Here is an 18,229-nt window from a genome sequence, read left to right on the forward strand (position 1 = left end):
TATGTTTTTCAAAAGAAGTTCTCAAGAATGTCATTTATAGTGAATACTAGCTGCTAGTAAAACTAATCTCCACTTTCATGCCTATGAAGTTTTTCATGAAATCTATTTTCCTAAGATGACTAATCATCAGAAAGTCCTAGTGAGATATAGCAGTTACTAGGCTCCAGTCATAATCACATTCTCAAGAGATGGGGCCAGGAATTTCTGTTTTTAAAAAATGGCAGTAGTTGATTCTGGTTAATTTTTGTAAATACATAAAAAAATCTTACTCTTTTGGGTTTTTTTCTCAGGTATCTATAGTGTAAGAAGTGATTTTCTTAATTTTTCCTTTTGAAATTTTTTTAATGTTGTATTTCATAAAGTTATATGGGATATTAACCTTTTATAAAAGATAATAAGTATATATGAAAGCAAATTTATTATTCTTACATCTGTTAGGGTACTCTACTGTGCTTTGTTCTAAATTTAGCTTTTTCTCCATTAGCCCAGAAGTGATCATTTACACTGATGTATTATTTTAACTAAAACATATGCGTACCAATATCCCTTCATTTCAACATTTCTTCATAATCTTGCTTGCATATGTGTGTGTGTGTGTGTATATATATCCCTTACTCCTCATCTCTCCCATGACTTTGCTTGTGTCATTGCCCATTATTTTAATTCCCCCTTTCTTCTAGTTAACTCATTTCTATTCTTTAAATTTCAGCTTGTCCCACATTTGTTGCCTTTAGCTGTCTCTAATATTCATTCACAAATACTTATTGCAAACTATCTATATGTGAGGCATCTTCTAAGTATGGACACAATGGATTCATAAATTTCTGCCACCAAGGAGTTTTAATTTAAGTAATCTTAATGGCATTATCTTTCTGGCATTTTTTGGTCCTTTTTTTATTATAAATTATCCAGAACAATATTTCCAATATTTTCATTTCAAAGTACAGGGGATAAATTGACAAGGATGCTTTGGCACAAGAAAATAGGCTTTGAAGTTCTACTACTGGCTCCAGTTCTACTACTGGCTACTACTCAAGACTTTAAGCAGTTGATTATCTTAGGATCCTTGTAACCTATTCATACTATGCTCCTATGCCATGGCTCACCTGCTGGGATATGTTAATGAAAAACTTATCCTCTTATTAGCTGAACATTTTTTTCCTCAAAATTTTCCATTGTTGTGGAAAGTTTCTCAACTTCCACATCTATTTTACTATTTATTTTAAAGATTTTATTTTTAAGTAATCTCTACACCCAATGTATAAGCTCAAACTTACAACCCTGAGATCAAGAGTTGTATGCTCTATCAACTGAGCCAGCTAGGCACCCCAATTCTACTATTCATTTTAATAGAAGTCTTCAAATATAATATAATATTGTCTTAATGAATAATAGCTTTTATAATATCATTTTGCTGTGGCTTTTCTTTGGCAACCTGTCATTTTTTTTCCATTGTCCTCTTTAGCACCTTCCTTATTCTCTTTCCTTGTTATATATTGCTATCTTATTTGCTGTAGATGAATAAACAAGAAAATCAAAAATATTAAGAATTGTAGATTATGTAAGATTCAATAAAATCCTGAATAAAACCATGAAGAATAAAATATTTGGTTTTTAAACCAAGGTATGTTATCATTCACTCTAAGATTGCCAAGAAACTTTAAATGCAATTACGCTTCAGAGCTATATGCTGAACTGATCAGGGTTTCACTAAAAGTCTAACTTTTAACATATATCTTACTCATTTTCTCAGTCTTTAACAAAAATTGCTGTATGGCAAATTTATGAATGTATATTATAACCTCAGGGCCCCAAAATAGAAGGTTCTTAGGGGATTACAAATATCTCCAGAGAAGGAAGAGGGAAGAGTTATAAACCATTTTAGCAACAGTCCTATGTTACTAAGCCACTTTCTGTGGTCTCCATGATAAAAGTCATTGTGAATTTTAGCAAAGGTTCTTTTTTACATGGTTCAGTCAAGCAGAGAGGTCTCAACTGTATTGTTAATCAGAATGAGTGGAAATAACCAATGTTAAAGAAATTATCCATTGGAGGCAAATGAACTATTTGAGAGTATAATGGTGCCATCTGGTAAATTAGCTCTTCCTCAACTTCAACTACTATTCTAAAAGTTGTATATCTTTGAAACATTTTATTTCCGGAGAACAATTTATTTCCTTTTCATTATCAGATTATGAACAAGGCAATATAAGATACTACTAAAAGCTGCGATTCATGGGACACAAAAGAATCTATTTCCTTTTCACCATAACTTAACTTTGTCAAAAGCCTAGGCCTATAGCACACACTGAGAAAATAATCAGAAATTTGCTGCTCACCTCACCAACAAATTGACTTTTTGCCAACTGAATACTACTGCTTTGACTTAAGATTCTCCCCCTCTCTATAAAGTTATCTACTTTCAATACACACACACACACACACACACACACACACACACACACACACACACATATATAATGAATGGCAATTGTTTTTATGCTGATTTTCAAGGCAGGATGATAGTGAGATTATGTTCCAATAATTTCTTTTCTTCAAAACACATAGCAATCATAAATAAAATATAAAAAGATAAAATTAAAAACCCTAGCCAGGCTTACATAATAGGAAAAATCTTTGTAGACCATGTGCACCACAAAAATCAAAAGCAGCACCTACAGCTTTAACTGAAGATGAAACTATGGCTGAGTTCCTCATCTGGAGTAACTGTGTATTCATTCCTTACAAGGTAAGTGGAAGGCTGTGGTTGGAATAAAAAAGATTGTTGAATCAGACTACTGAAATCAAGGAACTGTGTTGCTTTCTCCTTGCAGAAGGAAAAAAAGAAAGAAGTCAGTCATTAAATAAAACCAATTACTACCAGTCTTGAGATTATAGTTTTTAAAAAACCCACAGACCTAGGAAGGTAACAGGACACAGGCACATCCTCTTATACAGGACTGAGCTAAACCTTTAGCATGCTCTGCGAGTGTATCATTCACATGTTTAACATTGCTGCAATCATATAAGAAAACATTGTAAGAACTGTGTAAAGGTACTAAAAGAGTCAAGTAGAAGTGACAAAAAAAGCTAGATAAGGAGAAGAGACTGCACAGGGAGAGAAAGAAAGAACGAAATAGTAAGACTATCCTCCCCAATGAAATGAGCATTAAAATCTACATTCCAAAATACATCAATAAATCTAGTTCTAAGAAACATAACCATGAAAATAATAATCAAAACATGGATTCTCTCCAGATGAGAATAAGTTTACTGAATCACCTGAAAAAGAAACTCAAATGATTAATGAGACAACTTCTAATACAAGTAGACAGAACATTTTGAAATCAAAACGACAAATGTAAAAATAAAACAAGTGATTATCTTTTTTAAAAAAAGAAATAATTCAAACATTTTAAGAAAACAAAATGGATGAAACAACTTTTCTCTGGACTCAAAGAGGAATTTAGTAAATTGGAAGCTAACATTGAGGAATTTACTCAGAATCTTCTGTTGAAAAATTTAAAAAAGATATTTTATGAGGGATCCCTGGGTGGCGCAGCGGTTTGGCGCCTGCCTTTGGCCCAGGGCACGATCCTGGAGACCCGGGATCGAATCCCACATCGGGCTCCCGGTGCATGGAGCCTGCTTCTCCCTCTGCCTGTGTCTCTGCCTCTCTCTCTCTCTGTGACTATCATGAATAAATAAATAAAATCTTTAAAAAAAAAAAAAGATATTTTATGAGACATGAAAGATAAAGAAATTCCACCATGTATCCAAAAGAATAAGATGAGAAGTCAATGAAAGAAACACAATATATCAGGAGATAAATGAAAAGAATGTTCCAGAATTAAAGAATGTCAAGTGTTTGTAGGATGAAAGTGAACTTGGAATTTTGATCAGGATGTATTTAAAATATAGATATGTTGGCATGAAACTGATGAATATCATACAAAAGTTAAAGTCTAAATAGCTTCCAGAGAGAAAAAGAGTAACTATAATTAGAATAGTGAGATTCTTGTCATCAACACCTATGTACATTACAACAACTGAAAAAAACAAAAAATCCAAAAAAGAACCCAAACAACCCTGACAATATAGGTTTTTAAGACCAGGCAACTTTCCATCCAGAAAAGAGGGTAAAATATAAACACTTTTAAGAAAGCAAATGCAAAGCATTTATCACACCCAGATCATATTAAGTCAACAGCAATAACACAACAACAGCAAATATTTCTTTTTATTTTTAAGAAAATGTTTAAACAAAACTCTTACAACACAATGGCAGTAGTCAGAGAATGGTCAAAATATGCTAAAGCTCTCTCACAAAGGAACAGAAAAAGTACAATTTTGTACAAAAATATTTAGGTAAGTACTAAGAGTTAATATTAAATTCAGTTGTTTAAAGAATTACAACTTAAAAAAAAAAAGAATTACAACTTAAGAGTAAATAGTTAAAATACCATGCAAAGCTCTAACCAAGAAGATAAACTAATAGGGAATTATAGAGAGTTTAGTAACACAGAAAAAAGGGAATGGGGATAAAACCAACAAACTAGGGCAGCCCGGGGGGCTCAGTGGTTTAGCGCTGCCCTCAGCCCAGGATGTGATCCTGGAAATCCGGGATCAAGTCACACATCAGGTTCCCTGCATGGAGCCTGCTTCTCCCTCTGCCTGTGTCTTTGTCTTCTATGTGTCTCTCATGAATAAATAAATAAAATCTTAAAAAAAACAAAAAAATCTAACAAACCAAAATGATGATAAATATGAAGTCAAATAACATAATTTTAAAAAGTAATCATAACAAGTGGTATTTCAGGAGAATGTTTCTTCTTCACATGGTATGATTCCTTAACTGTGAATGTAGTTCAGTTCTTATGAATATACATGTTTGGAGCACCTGGGTGGTGCAATCAGTGAGCCTCTGACTCCTGGTTTAGATCAGTTCATAATCTCAGGGTTGTGAGATCGAGACCCTCCTGTTGGACTCTGCGCTCAGTCTAGAGTCTACTTAAGACTCTCTCTCCCTCTCCCTCTGCTCCTGCCCTTTGCATGCTTTCTCCCTCTCTCTCTTAAATAAGTAAATAAATCTTTAAAAATATATAAATAAATAAATGTTTTTTCTTTTTCTGTACTCATTCAACCTGTTTATTTTTCTTTACTTACAAAGAATAATTTGAACATGATCGCCTTGGTTGTGCCCTTTTTATTTTTGTTTTTGTTTTTAAAGTTATCACAGTCATTAAGAATAAACCATTCCAGACAAATACTGTCATTTCTAGGTGGGAATTTTACCTAATTATAGGATTTAGTGTTAGGAAACCCATCTTGGTCGTCTTACTTAACTGTGTCCTCAATACCAGATTTTAGCACATTATTTTATTTCTCCATTCTTCCATACCTCCAACAGGAAATGGAATGATATTTATGAGGACACTTCAAAGACTTCTAAATATAGGCACAAATTAAATTCACCAATTATTGGAAAGATTATAACATATTTTTAAAAATTCTAGGGGTACTTGGGTGGCTCAGTTGGTTAAGCATCTGTCTTTGGCTCAGGTCATGATCTCAGGGTCCTGGGACTGAGCCTCTCACATCTGTCACCCTACTCAAGAAGGGAGTCTGCTTCTTCCTCTCCCTCTGCCCCTTCCTTGAACTCATGCACTTTCTCTCACACACACAAATTAATAAATTATCAAAAAAGTCACATTTTCCCTCATTCTTAGAAAAAAAAATTCTAGCAATATGCTGCTTAAAGCAATAAAAATCAAAGAAAACCAATGGAATAAAACATTATTAAGATGAAATGTTAAATAATAATAACATTATTTAACATTTAACATGAATATATTGAAATGTTAAATAATAATATTTAATTTACATTAAATAATAATATTTAATTTAAATAGTATTTAATATAATATTATTTAACATTTAACATGATTATTAATATTCATTAATATTTATTTCATTTATAAAATGAATGTTAACAATGAATGAGATGAAATAGACATACCCTACAAATATAGTATCTATTGACTTTGCCCCTAAGCCCCAAAACTCTAAGAGATAGCTTTTCTTTTATTTTTCTAGTCCAGAAGAAGAAAATGGAGTATAGAATATTTTTAAAATTTATTCATTCTTCCAGCTAATAAATAATTGAGCTGTGATATGAACTCCAGAATTTTTACCAAATAGTAACCAAGCAAACTGTAGCATTATCAATATTAGATAAACCAGAACTTAAAATAAAATGTTTAATATAGATAAAGCAGAATGATTCTTTATAATAAAATGAATGCTCCTGCAAGAAGATAAGATTTTCATTATATACTTATACACAGGAAGTACTATTGCCTTAAAATATATTAAAGAAAAACTGACATTAAAGGGCACCTGGGTGGTGCCCTCTGCCTATATCTCTGACTCTCTCTCTGTGCCTCTCATGAATAAATAAATAAAATATTTAAAAATAATTAATCAACTAATTAAATATGCAAAAATATCAACAAAATTAACCAGTTTCAGTGTGTGTATGCATGTGTATGCATATGAAATATACATTATTTTGAGTACTGTAGGGAACATTTATAAAAAATGACCATGCGTTGCATATAAACAGTATACATGAATTGCAGATAGTAGATATAAAATATACCAGAATTTCTTGCCATGGTTCAATTAAGTTAGGATGAACTATAATATAGAAATAAAAAATGTATAAACATGTTTAACAACTTAAAGAGACACTCCAGAATTATTGATAGAGATATGGAAATCCTAAGAAAATCATAAGTCTTCAACTCAAGAAATTAGGAAAAGAACAACAAAATAAATTTTACTTGAGAAGAAAGAAAATAATAAAGAGCAGAAAATTATAAATTAAACAAAACCAGAAGTTGATTTTAAAAACCTTCACAAAGTAGACATTTACCAAAATTCATAAAAATTAATGAGTCATAATTTCAATATTTTTTAAAGATTTTATTTATTTGAGAGAGAGCAGAAGCAGAGTGGGTAGGGTAAGAAGCAGACTCCCCATCCAGCATGGAGTCTGATGCAGGACTCAATCACAGGACTCTGGGATCATGACCTGAGCTGAAGGCAGAGGCTTAAATGAATGAACCACCCAGGTGCCCCATAATTTCAAATTTAAGAACAAAACGAATGTGGACTATTCAAAGGAAAAAGACACATTTTTAAAAAGCTCATGAACAATTTCTAGCCACTAAGTATGAAAATATAGAAGCAGCAGTTGCTTTTTCTAGAATGATGTAAATTGCCAAATGACTCAATAGATAGAAAATGTGATAAAATCACAAATTATTGAGTTGGAAAAAAAATTCTTCAAAGAGTAAAGTAGGGGTGCCCAGGTGGCTCAGTTGGTTAAGCATCCAACTCTTGATTTTGGCTCAGGTCATGATCTCAAGAGTTGTGAGATCAAGCCCTGCGTTTGGGCTCCACACGGGAGGGAGTCTGCATGAGATTTTCTCTCTCTCTCTCTCTCTCTCTCTCTGCCCCACCCCTCATGTGCTCTCTCTCTCTCATAAATAACTCCTGAAAAAAGACTAAAGTGCTTTCACAGGCATTTATCAAACTTTCCAGTAACAGAAACTTAAAAAGATTAAGATCTATATAATTTACATACTAATACAATCTTTATATTTAAATAAGGTGGACTACTTAATAAATGGTGTTGGTCTATGATTTCCCATTTGGGTTTTTCTGTATATTTTTTTATTGGAGTTTAATTTGCCAACATATAGCTTAACACCCAGTGCTCATTCTCTTAAGTGCCCCCTTCAGTGCCCGTCACCCAGTCACCCCATCCCCCTGCCAACCTCCCCTTCTACTACTCCTTGTTCATTTCCCAGAGTTAGGAGTCTCTCACGTTCCGTCACCCTCTCTGATATTTCCCACTCATTTTCTCTCCTTTCCCCATTAATCCCTTTCACTATTTTTTATATTCCCCAAATTAATGAGACCATATAATGTTTGTCCTTCTCCGACTGACTTACTTCACTCCGCGTAATACCCTCCAGGTCCCTCCACGTCAAAGCAAATGGTGGGTATTTGTCGTTTCTAATAGCTGAGTAATATTCCATTGTATACATAAACCACATCTTCTTTATCCATTCATCTTTTGATGGACACCGAGGCTCCTTCCATAGTTTGGCTATTGTGGACACTGCAGTTTGAACATCAGGGTGCAGGTGTCTTGGTCTTTCACTGTATCTGTATCTTTGGGATAAATCCCTAGTAGTGCAATTGCTGGGTCGTAGGGTAGCTCTATTTTTAACTCTGAGGAACCTCCACACAGTTTTCCATTAGTGCCTACACCAGTTCACATTCCCACCAACAGTGAAGAGGGTTCCCCTTTTTCCACATCCTCTCCAAAATTTGTTGTTCCCTGTCTTGTTAATTTTCGCCATTCTCACTGGTGTGAGGTGGTATCTCATTGTGGTTTTGATCTGTATTTCCCTGATGGCAAGTGATGCAGAGCATTTTCTCATGTGCTTATTGGTCATGTGTATGTCTTCTTTAGTGAAATTTCTGTTCATGTCTTTTGCTCATTTCATGACTGGATTATTTGTTTCTTTGCTGTTGAGTTTAATAAGTTCTTGGTCATAGTGAATAATCTTCTTAATCTACTATTGGATCCTATCAGCTAGTATCTTGTTGAGAATTTTTGAATCTGTGTTCATCAGGGATATTGTTCTATAATTCTCCTTTTTGGTGGAGTCTTTGTCTGGTTTTAGAATTAAGGTGATGCTGGCCTCATAGAATGAGTTTGGAAGTATTCCATCCCTTTCGATCTTTCGGAACATCTTTAGCAGAATAGGTATGGTTTCTTCTTTAAACGTTTGATAGAATTCCCGTGGGAAGCCATCTGGCCTTGGGCTTCTGTGTCTTGGGAGGTTTTTTGATGACAGCTTTAATTTCCTCCCTGGTTATTGGCCCGTTCAAGTTTTCTAGCTCTTCCTGTTCCAGTTTTGGTAGTTTGTGGTTTCCCAGAAATGTGTGCATTTCTTCTAGACTGCCTAGAAAAGGCAATTGCTTATTGGCGTATAGCTTCTCATAATATGTTTTTAAAATCATTTGTATTTCCGTGGTATTGGTTGTGATTTCTCCTTTTACATTCATGATTTCATTAATTTGAGTCTCTTCTCTTTTGTTTTTAATAAGGCTGGCTAATGGTTTATCTATCTTGTTAATTCTTTCAAGAACCAACTCTTGGTTTTGTTGATCTGTTCTACAGTTCTTCTGGTCTCTCTCTATTCATTGAGTTCTGCTCGAATATTTATTAACTCTTTTCTTCTGCTTGGTGTAGGCTTTATTTGCTGTTCTTTTTCCAGTTCCTTTAGGTGCAAGGTTAGCTTGTGTATTTGAGTTTTATCCAATTTTTTGAGGGATGCTTGTATTGCGATGTATTTCTCTCTTAGAACTGCTTTTGCTGTATCCGAAAGATTTTGAATGGTTGTATCTTCATTCTCATTAGTTTCCATGAATCTTTTAAATTCTTCTCTAATTTCCTGCTTGACCCATTCATCCTTTAGCAGGATGCTCTTTAACCTCCACGAGTTTGAGTTTCTTTCAAATTTATTCTTGTGATTGAGTTCAAGTTTCAAAGCATTATGGTCTGAAAATACGCAGGGGACAATCTCAATTTTTTGCTATCGGTTGAGACCTGATTAGTATTAGTGTATTATTACCTAATTATGTCTTTACTTTGGTAATTAATTGATTGATACACTTGGTAGCTCCCCCATTAGGGGCATAAATATTCATGATTGCTAGGTCCTATTGTTGGGTTGATCCTTTAAGTATGATATAGTGTCCCTCTTCATCTCTTACTATAGTCTTTAGGATAAACTTTAATTTATCTGATATGAGGATGGCTACCCCAGCTTTCTTTTGAGGCCCATTTGAATGGTAAATGGTTCTCCAACCTTTCATTTTCAGGCTGTTGATGTCCTTAGATCTAAAATGAATCTCTTGTAGACAGCAAATAGATGGGTCTTGTTTTTTTATCCAGTCTGAAACCCTGCATCTTTTGATGGGGTCATTTAGTCCATTCACATTCAGAGTTACTATTGAAAGATATGAATTTAGCATCATTGTAATCCTATTCAGTCCCTGTTTTTGTGGACTATTTCTTGGGCTTCCTCTTTCTTTTACAGCGTCTCTCTTAATATTTCTTGAAGAGTTGGTTTGGTGGTCACATATTCTTTCAGTTTCTGCCTATCTTGGAAGTTCTTTATCTCTCCTTCTATTCTGAATGAAAGCCTCGCTGGATAAAGTATTCTTGGCTGCAGGTTCTTCTCATTTAGGACCCTGAATATATCCTGCCAGCCCTTTCTGGCCTGTCTGGTCTCTGTGGAGAGGTCTGCTATTAATCTGATTTTCTCCCCATATAAGTTAGGGATCTCTTGTTTCTTGCTGTCCTAAGGATTTTCTCTTTATCTCTGGAATTTGCAAGTTTCACTACTAAATGTCGAGGTGCTGAAGATTTTTATTGATTTTAGGAGGGGACTTCTCTATCTCCTAGATCTGAATGCCTGTTTCCCTTCCCAAATTAGGGAAGTTCTCAGCTATGATTTGTTCAAATATGCTTTCTGGTACTCTGTCCCTCTCGGTGCCCTCTGGAACCCCAATTATACATAGATTTTTCCTTCTGAGGCTGTCATTTATTTCCCTTAATCATTCCTCATTGTCTTTTAATTGTTTTTATCTTTTTTCCTCAGCTTCCTTCCTTGCCATCAACTTGTCTTCTATGTTGATCACTCTTTTTTCCACCTCATTAACCCTCATCATTAGGACCCCCTGTTTGGGTTGCATCTCATTTAATTGATTTTTAATTTCGGTCTGATTAGATCTAAGTTCTGCAGTCAAGAAGTCTCTTGATTCCTTTATGCTTTTTTCCAGAGCCACCAGTAGCTTTATAATTGTGCTTCTGAATTGGATTTCTGACATCAAATTTAATCCAAATTTTGTAACTCTGTGGCAGAGAGTACTGTTTCTGATTCTTTCTTTTGTGGTGAGTCCTTCTTTCTAGTCATTTTGCTCAGTGCAGAGTAACTGTATGAGCGGGCTAAGTTAAAAATATTTTCCATGACCTAAGTAAATTTCACCCTAGATGATTCTGCCCAGGTCAGAGACCAGAAATTGAAAACAAAGATCAGAATGATATAAAACAAAAAGACCATTAAAGTGAAAAACAAATTTTAAAACAAAGTAGTAAAAATCAAATGCCAAGAATCCCAAAGAAGAAGAGAAAAAAAAAAAAAGAAAAAGAAAAAAAGGGGGGGGGGTGCTGGGAGATGGTGGTGGTGAAGAAGTTGTAGTGGAGGGAGGATGTAGTCTACCTGAGGGGTTCTAGAGGGTGATCCTCTTGTTTCTGAGTATATTAAGTTCTGTATGTTAGAAGATCTCCAGTCCCAAATTCATACAAACCAGAAATACTTGTAGAGGGCCCCACCATTGGCCACCAAAATATAAATGAGACAAAAGAGGGGGGCAGAATGGGAATGAGGAATCTCACAGAATGAACCAGCACGGTATACCACTTGGTTCTTGGTACACGCTGATTATGTTTCAGAAGGTATTAACTTCCGACATTGTAAAACAGAATGAGGCAGAGGAAACAAAAAACACAAAACAAAACAACATATCTCGTATATCTCCCAAAATTGACTATGTTGAAGGGAATCTAGAAGTGGAAAATAGATCTAGGATCTGTAACTGTAGAAATATGAAAGTCAAAATGAATCTTAAAAATGAAGAGGTAGTAAAATATTGTAGTTAAGGTGGGAAAAGAGAAAAAATCGGAAATTTACAGTCTGATATAAAAATGAGTTGTACTGGAAAAAGGAAGAAAAAAAAATAGGAGGGGTACCCTCAGTTTCTGTATACTGTAAACCCCTCGACTTCCCTTGGAACTTGTGTGGGGTGCTCTCCCCTGGGGGCAACTCCTCTGTTAGTGACCACAGGAACTTGGGGGCCCCACTGCCCCTCCTAGGATCCTATTCCCTGCGAGCGCCTTTCCGTCTGGGAAGAATCGGGGCAGATTTTTAAAGTTCCCATGTCTCCGGGCCAGGGCTCCCCTGTCCCGAGGCTCCCAGCCCCCCTCAGCCTGGCTCCTCGTCTGGCCCCTCCCCCACTGGATGCTTTTTTATTTTTTTCTGCCTTCCTACCTGGTTAGAAGCAAAGCCTTCTCTCTGTAGCGGTCCAGCTGTTCTCTCTTTAGATCTCAGGTCGAATTCCTAGGTTTTCAGGATGCTTTGAAAGTTATCCCAGTAGGTTGGTGGGTCCAGGTTACTTGGGGACTCCACTCCTCCGCCATCTTCTCAGCTCCCCCGATTTCTCCATTTGGATAAAGAAAAAACCAGATTCTTCCATCTCAAGACATGTATAATGATTAATTCCAAATGGATTAATGATTGGAAATTAGATAAGAAAATTATAATTTAAGAATTTTCAGAAGAAAAAAATTTTTTTTTGAAAAGAGGAGAGCAAGACACTTCCAACACTCTCATAGGCTCAACTCAGTAAAGAAAAAAGTTAGGGTGCTTGGTTGGCTCAGTAGGTGGAGTGTGTGACTTCATCTTGGGTGTTGTGGGTTCTAGCCCTACTTCGGGTGTAGAGCTTACTGAAAGAAAGAAAGAAAGAAAGAAGTAGATTCATTAAATTGATATTTGAAACTTTCTGCATAACAAATAACACCACAACAAGGCAAAATGATAAATAATATGACAGCTTATTTGCAAAACTCAAACCTGATAAAGCAGTAGTATCCAGGATATATTGAAAGCCCAAAAAGTTTAAAAGAAAAATAATATAAAAGAATAATGAAGAAGGGTAGACATAAACAATTTGCAGAAAAAGAAGTCCTATCACCCATAAAACAGATAAAAATTTTATATGAATGGTTTAGAAAAAGAGAAAATAAAATAGGGAAAGCTATTTTAACAAATTAGGAGATTAATTTAGCAATATTTAAGGTGCCCACATCCCAGGGATCAGAAACTCCACATCTAGATATGTGTCCAGAAAATACTCTGACTGTGTACAAAGCAGATATGTACAATAATGTACATAGCTGTGGGGGTATTTTCTTATAGCGATAAACTGGAACAATTAATTGTTCTTATAATGGAATTCTATACAGTAGATGAATGAAATATCAACATGGATATAAATATTACATACTAAAAATGTAATATTCTATCAACAAATGTGGAATGGTATATATAGTATGGCATTCTGATAGACTACATTATCATTTTCAATTATCCCTTCCCTGAAAAAGAATCATACAGTCCCACACACTGACTTTGGGGTTGCCAAATGATGTGAGCACATGTGGTTTATGCCACAAGAAGATGCTCTAAGCAGTCTTGTAAGTCTCCATCAGCTTTCTTGCTCTTTTCTTTCTGCTTCCAGAATGGTGTATCACTAATTGGTACTATTTGTTCAGCATGAGTTCCGGAAGGAACAGTCTTATGGTGTAGAATTGCAGCTGACTTGCCGCTGGCTCTAACAAATTTGAGAGAGACATAAACCTCTGTTGTTTTTTAAGCTACTGAGATATGGTGCTTTTTTTTTTTCCTTTCTTTTCCTCATCCTTTCCAATTCCTTTCTCTGTTCCTTACCCTGTCCCTTCTTCCCCTGATCTCCCCCTTCACCCTCCTATACTCTCTTTTATTAATGCAATCTTATATAGCAAAATAGATAATTGATTTAACTTTAAATGTTTGGCAAATAATACAATATGATATTTGAGATAAAAATGCAATTTAAAATTTTTGAAAATGATGAATGTGTGGAAGTAGAAACATTGTTTCAGGTTGGGAGAGGCACCCAGCAGGTCATAACATCTGTTTTATCCTTAGTGTTTTACTAAATTAATGATCCAAATATATTAAATATGTGGTAGGGGTGCCTGATTGGCTCCATCAGTTAAGTGTCTACCTTTGGCTTAGGTCATGATACTAGGGTCCCTGGATTGAGCCCTACATCAGGCTTCCTTCTCCATGGAGAGTCAGTTTCTCCCTTTCCCTCTGCTGCTCCTCCTGCTTGTTCTCTCTAATAAATAAGTAAAATATTTTTTAAATTTAAATATACATAATTGTCCTTTATTCTTATACAAAATATTTCATTATATGTTTTTGATAAAAGTACTCCATCTCTTTCAGTGAAATTTGAGGGACAATAGATAAAGGGAGCATTTAGGAACTGCCCTCTAATCACATTGGAGCAGTCTATGCAATAACTGAATATTGGCTCCAGAATTAGTTGTCTAAATTCAAGCCCAGATGCCATCATTTATCTGTTTGATTCCTTTGAGCCTTAGTTTCTCCATATATTGATGAGGGATAGGGATTTGCTTTAGAGTTGTTCTAATTATTAAAATGGAATACTTCCCTTCAATGTCTAAGTATGTAGTAATTTCAAATGCTGAAGATATATTGGTTTTCACTTCTATCTCTCAAGTATTATGTTCTAATATTAGATGAGTTCTACTTTAGAGAAGGAGCTTAGATGAGTCAAGCAGCTATGGAGAGGATTTATGAGAATTATTTCAGCTTTATAATGAAAGCATGACTCACTACTTAAAAAATATTATTTTATTAATATAATTTCTGATATTTTAAATCAGAAGTTGCTAAACTTTTCCCATAAAGGGCCAAATAGTAAATATTTTCAACTTTGCAGGCCATCTGGCATCTGTTGCTACTCAGTTCTATCATAATGCAAAAGCAGCTACAGAAAAAAATTTACATGAATGTGCATGGCTGTGCTTCGATAAAATTTCAATCATGGACTCTGAAATTTCAATTTCATATAATTTTCATCTGTCATGAAGTACTTTCTTTTTTCTATTTCTACAACTATCCACAATTATAAGAAACATTTTTAGCCTGCAGGCCATGTAAAAATAGAGGGCTGCATTTGATACGGAGGCATTGGTCGGCTGATCCCTGTTCTTGTCACTGACATAAATGTAAAAAAAAAAAAAAAAAAAAAGAGCTAATGTTAATACATATGTAATATAAAATAGGAATGATCTATAATTCCAATCATTGGTTCTTCAGAAGAACTCTGTACAGCTGAAACTTAACAATATGGGTCAGAACTATGTGGATCCACTTACACCCAGATTTTTTTTCAATAATTGTATGGGAAAAATTTGAGGAGATTTTTGACAATTTGAAAAACTCAGAGATGAACCACATAGCCTAGAAATATTGAAAAAAATAAGAGAAATATAAGTCATGAGTGCATAAAATACATGTAGATAAAGTTTGTCATTTACTATCATAAAATATATACATATCTATTGTAAAGAGTTAAAATACAAGGCACCATTTGCAGTTGAGAGGAATGTAAACAAATGTAAAGATGCAGTATAAAATCATAACTGCATAAAATCAACTCTAGTAAATACTGTATTACTTTTATAATAATTTTGTAGCCACCTCCTGTTGCTATTGTGGTGAGCTCAAGTGTTGAGTATTGCTTAAAATGCTGTTGATACTAATCATCTCTGAATGAGCAGTCCATCTTTGCTGTAAATTGGATACTGCAGTAAAAAATCTCTTGTGGTTCTCAGGTATTTTTCATCATGTTTAGTGCAATACCATAAATCTTGAATAACACCACAGGACCTACATAAAGTGCCAGTAGTGATCCTGGAAGTGCTCCCAAGAAGCAGAGAAAAGTCATGACATTCCAAGAAAAAGTTAGATTCTTGATATGCTCCATATATTTAGATCTGCAGCTGCTGTTGACTGCCATTTTAAAATAAATTAAAACAGTATTAAGGACCATTGTAAACAAAAAAATAAAATAAAATTTGTGAAGTTGTTACTTCAGCTACACCAGCAGGTGTGAAAACCTTGAATTTTTTATGAAATACCTTTTTATCTCATATTGAAAATGCAGCTTTTAATTGGGTGCAGGATTGCTACAAGGAAGGTCTATCTATAGTTTCCAATATGATTGGAGAATAGGTGAAGTCATTATACATGTTAAAGCAAAAAGAAAATGAAAGTTCTAAGGCTGGAGAATTTAATGCCAGCAAAGGATGGTTTGATATTTTAGAAAGAGTTTTGGTGTAAAATATATGTCAAGAGGTAGAAGATGAATTCCCAGATGTCTTGAAGAAAATCATCGAGGAACAAGGATATTTGCCTGAACAGGATTATAAAGCAGATGAAAGTGACTTATTGTGGAAAAAATGACAAAGTACACTTAGTAAGGAAGAGAAGCAAGCATCAAGATTTAAGGCAGGGAGGGACAGGCTAACTCTACAGTTTTGTGCGAATGCAGTCAAGTTTATGATGAGGGCTGCCTTTATCTATAAAACTACTACCCCCCCCACCCCCCCACCCCCCCCCCAGCAGTGAAGGAAAGGCTAACACAAGCTGTTAGTCTTTTGGTTGTACAACAGGAAGGCCCGGACAGCAAGAGCCTTCTTTCTGATTAGTTCCATCAACGCTTTGTCCCTGAAGTCTGAAAGTAACTTGCCAATAAGGGACTGCTTTTAAAAGTTCTTTTAAAATAAATAAATAAATAAATAAAATAAAAGTTCTTTTAATATTGGAAAATATTCCTGGCCATCCAGAATTCCACAAGTTGAACACTTAAGGCATTACAGTGGGCTACTTTTTCCCCAAACACAATATCTATAATGTAGCTTCTAGATCAGGGGGTCAAGACATTTAAGGCTCATTATGCATGGTACTCTATAGAAAGGATTGTCAACACTATGAAAGAGAACCCCAATAGAGAGAACATCATGAAAGTCTGGAAGGATTATACCATTATAGATGCCATTGTTGGCATATAGAAAAACACATGACTGGTAATGTGATTAATCAAGATAGTCATCTTTAAGTAGATGGCTAGGCAACCAAAGCTTAAGTCAGGAAGTAGCTTTGAAAAAAGGAGGAAAGCAATAACAACAATAGCAACAACCCAACAGCTCTCAGGATTTACAATACAATGTCAAAGTCTATTTTAAATCTAGTTGAATAATTTAATTATTTTTAGATTCTGGTTTTACCCTGCTGAGCTTTAATATTTGCCTTCCTAAACTACTGAGTTTTATATCCTGTTAATTAGTTGCCTTGTTTTATAATCCAAAATAGTTCCAGTACAGACCAGTCCAAAACAGAAAAATTTAAATGAAGTTTTATAACATTCTGCCCACTATGAGATGATGTTTCTCAGCTAATGATTTCTGAGTATTTAGTCCTCTTTTATCTCCAAGTATTGCTACACTTCCATTTATAAGTTAGCACTGTAAAAGAGGTTATCTAGTCATATTTTTATTTAAATAGTAATTTTATTTTTTTTCTAATGTGAAAAATGTTTGTATATAAAAATGATAACATTATGACATAAAAATGTAGCTGGAAAAGTTTTTCTTTTTTAAAAAAAATGTATTATTTACTTATTTGAGAAAGCATGTGGGAGAGAGCATAAGAGAGAGGGAGGCGGCCCATGAGTTGGGGGTAGGGACAAAGAAAGAGGGAGAGAGAGAGAAGCAGATTCCCACTGGGCAGGGAGCCGGACTTCAGGCTAGATCCCAGGACCATAGGACCATGATCTGAACTGAAGGCAGATGCTTAGCCAGACTGAGCCACCCAGGTGCCCTGGAAAAGTTTCTTTTTTTAAAAAAAAGATTTATTTATTTATGATAGATATAGAGAGAAAGAAAGGCAGAGACACAGGAGGAGGGAGAAGCAGGCTCCATGCAGGGAGCCCCACGTGGACTCGATCCCAGGACTCCAGGATCACGTCCTGGGCCAAAGGCAGGCGCTAAACCGCTGAGCCACCCAGGGATACCCTGGAAAAGTTTCTTTAAAGAGTATTCCCCTCAAATCATTAATATTTGTATCTGTTCTATTTGTTGTTCATTATATAAGGTGATTGTATTTTGCATGGAAATTGATGTCTCTCTAAAAATATTTTAATTTTTAGTTTTAATTTTCAGTCGGTCATTTTCCTTATGTAGAATTTTTGCTTTTCCATAGTAAGAGCACATTTTATTATCAATTCCATTTTGCATTTATATTGCAGATTTAATATTTTTACATTGATATGAGCAATAATTCACAGCAAACTATAAGCTTCAAATGAAATATTAAAAATTAATAGATATTTAGCAGGTATTAAGAATTCATATTTAAGTATTTTTACTAATAATACCTATATAAAA

At 34.7% G+C, this 18,229-nt stretch overlaps 1 long non-coding RNA gene across 1 annotated transcript in view; it reads right to left on the minus strand.

Annotated features, from left to right (window-relative positions):
• LOC111095350 overlaps positions 1 to 12,649 on the minus strand; it is a 229,881-nt gene extending 217,232 nt beyond the window's left edge. Inside the window, exon 1 of the long non-coding RNA XR_005356776.1 lies at positions 12,198 to 12,649. This is a non-coding gene — a long non-coding RNA (uncharacterized LOC111095350). The remainder of the gene's footprint in view (positions 1 to 12,197) is intronic.
• Positions 12,650 to 18,229: the final 5,580 nt, after the last annotated feature.

This window comes from Canis lupus, chromosome 3 (assembly GCF_011100685.1).
Source record: "Canis lupus familiaris isolate Mischka breed German Shepherd chromosome 3, alternate assembly UU_Cfam_GSD_1.0, whole genome shotgun sequence".
In the NCBI taxonomy this organism is placed as follows: Eukaryota; Metazoa; Chordata; class Mammalia; order Carnivora; family Canidae; genus Canis; species Canis lupus.